This window comes from Arachis ipaensis, chromosome B5 (assembly GCF_059453495.1).
Source record: "Arachis ipaensis isolate K30076 ecotype BB chromosome B5, ASM5945349v1, whole genome shotgun sequence".
NCBI classification, from domain to species: Eukaryota; Viridiplantae; Streptophyta; class Magnoliopsida; order Fabales; family Fabaceae; genus Arachis; species Arachis ipaensis.
This window is the reverse complement of record NC_142440.1, coordinates 81,828,900-81,831,856: the sequence shown is the minus strand read 5'-3', so window position 1 is coordinate 81,831,856 and position 2,957 is coordinate 81,828,900. Positions and strand designations below refer to the sequence as shown.

The window sequence follows — 2,957 nt, the reverse complement described above, 5'->3', positions numbered from 1 at the left end:
TCACCTTTTCTTTGTACATTTTGGCATTTCCATAAGTTTGGAATCTGAACTCCTCTAATTCTTGCAGTTGCAAGAGCCTCCTTTCACCAGCAGCTTGGCCATCAAAGTTCAGCAACTTGAGAGCCCAAAAAGCTTTGTGTAGCTCAAATGGTAGGTGACAAGCCTTACCATACACCAGCTGATATGGAGACATTCCAATTGGTGTTTTAAAGGTTGTCTGATGAGTGGATAATTTATATGCTTTTTACCATTGTTTTTAGTATGTTTTTAGCATATTTTAATTAGTTTTTATTATATTTTTATTAGTTTTTAAATAAAAATCACTCTTCTAGACTTTACTATGAGTTTGTGTGTTTTTCTATGATTTCAGGTATTTTCTGGCTGAAATTGAGGGACCTGAGCAAAAATTTAATTCAGAGGCTGAAAAAGGACTGCAGATGCTATTGGATTCTGACCTCCCTGCACTCAAAGTAGCTTTTCTGGAGATACAGAAGCCCAATTGGTGCGCTCTTAGTTGCGTTGGAAGGTAGACATCCTGGGCTTTCCAGCAATATATAATAGTCCATACTTTGCCCAAGATTTGATGGCCCAAACAGGCGTTCCAAGCCAGCTCAAGAATTTTGGCGTTTAACGCCGGAACTGGCACAAAAGCTGGAGTTAAACACCCAAACTGGCACAAGAGCTGGTGTTTAACTCCAAGAAAAGTCTCTACACATGAAAGCTTCAATGCTCAGACCAAGCACACACCAAGTGGGCTCGGAAGAAGATTTCTGCATTAATTACTCATTTCTGTAACCCTAGGCTACTAGTTTTCTATAAATAGGACCTTTTGCTATTGTATTTTCATCTTTGATAAGTCTTATGCTATCTTAGACACGTTTGGAGGCTGGCCATTCGGCCATGCCTAGAACTTGTTCTTATGTATTTTCAACGGTGGAGTTTCTACACACCATAGATTAAGGTGTGGAGCGCTGCTATTCTTCATGAATTAGTACAAAGTACTATTGTTTTTCTATTCAACTCAAGTCTATTTCTTCTCCAAGATATTCATTCGTTCTTCAACATGATGAATGTGATGATCTGTGACACTCATCATCATTCTCACCTATGAACATGTGCCTGACAACCACCTCTGTTCTACTAGCAATGGCTTGACTACGTATCTCTTGGGTTTCTAATCTAAGATTGGAACCTTTGTGGTATAGGCTAGAATTATTGGCGGCCATTCCTGAGATCCGGAACATCTAAACCATGTCTGTGGTATTCTGAGTAGGATCTGAGAAGGGATGACTGTGACGACCTTCAAACTCGCGATTGTTGGGTGTGTGACAGACGCAAAAGGATGACACTAGAGGGAAGATTTTGTTGTTGATCCAATTTTTTTTTTCAAATCTTCATAATTTTTCAAAATCAAATCTTTTTCAAATCATATCTTTTCAATCATATCCTTTCAAAATCAATTTCTTTCCATTTTTTTTTATTTTTATAATTTTCGAAAATCCTTGCTATAATTAACGATTTACTTCAAAATTTTCAAGTTGTTACTTGCCTATTAAGAAAGGATCAAAATTTAAATTTTAGAATCATATCTTTTAATTTCTTGTTAGTTAAGTAATCAACTTTAATTTTAAAAACTTTCTTTTTCTAAATTGATTTTCAATCATATCTTCTCAATCATATCTTGTCAACCACATCTTTTTTAAAATTAATTTTCAATCATATCTTTTTAATTTCTAATTCCAAAATCTTTTTCAAAAATCACTTAATTTCTTTCCCAATCTTAATTTTCCAAAATCCTTTACCAAATTTTCAAAATTTCTTTTAATTATTTCAAAATCTTTTACTTTAATTTCGAAAATTCTTCCTCTCTTCTCACATCCTTCTATTTAAGGGACTAACACTCCTCCTCAAGGTGCAATTCGAACTATATCCCTCTTGATAAGTTCAAATTCTCTTCGCTCTACCTCCTCCTTCTATTCTTCTTTTCATCTGACACCTCAAGGAATTTTTATACTGTGACATAGAGGATTTCCTACTTTCTTGTTCTCTTCTCTTTCATATGAGCAGGAACAAAGATAAAGGCATACTTGTTCAAGCTGATCCTGAACCTGAAAGGACCTTGAAGAGAAAGCTAAGAGAAGCTAAAGCACAACTCTCTCTAGAGGGCCTAACAGAGCTCTTCAAGGAGGAAGAAGCCATGGCAGCCGAAAACAACAATGCCAACAATGCAAGGAAGGTGCTTGGTGACTTTATTGCAGCTACTCCCGACTTCTATGGGAGAAGCATCTCAATCCCTGCCATTGGAGCAAAAAACTTTGAGCTTAAGCCTCAATTAGTTTCTTTAATGCAACAGAATTGCAAGTTTCATGGACTTTCATTGGAAGATCCTCATCAGTTCTTAGCTGAATTCTTGCAAATCTGTGACACTGTCAAGACCAATGGGGTTGACCCTGATGTCTACAGACTTATGCTCTTTCCTTTTGCTGTAAGAGACAGAGCTAGGACATGGTTGGATTCACAACCTAAAGAAAGCCTGAACTCTTGGGAAAAGCTAGTCAATGCCTTCTTGGCAAAGTTCTTTCCACCTCAAAAATTGAGCAAGCTTAGAGTGGAAGTCCAAACCTTCAGACAGAAAGAAGGTGAATCCCTCTATGAAGCTTGGGAAAGATACAAGCAATTGATCAGAAGGTGCCCTTCTGACATGCTTTCAAAATGGAGCATCATAGGAATTTTCTATGATGGTCTGTCTGAACTATCCAAGATGTCATTGGATAGCTCTGCTGGAGGATCTCTTCATCTGAAGAAGACGCATGCAGAAGCTCAGGAACTCATTGAAATGGTTGCAAATAACCAATTCATGTACACTTCTGAAAGGAATCCTGTGAATAATGAGACAAATCAGAAGAAAGGAGTTCTTGAAATTGATACTCTGAATGCCATATTGGCTCAGAATAAAA

General features: G+C 37.0%; 1 non-coding gene across 1 annotated transcript; it reads right to left on the bottom strand.

The window, feature by feature from the left end:
* Positions 1-2,599: 2,599 nt before the first annotated feature.
* Positions 2,600-2,707, bottom strand: LOC148564771 (small nucleolar RNA R71). The gene has a single exon (XR_015884377.1). It is a non-coding gene; the product is annotated as a small nucleolar RNA R71 (small nucleolar RNA).
* Between the last annotated feature and the right edge of the window lie 250 nt (positions 2,708-2,957).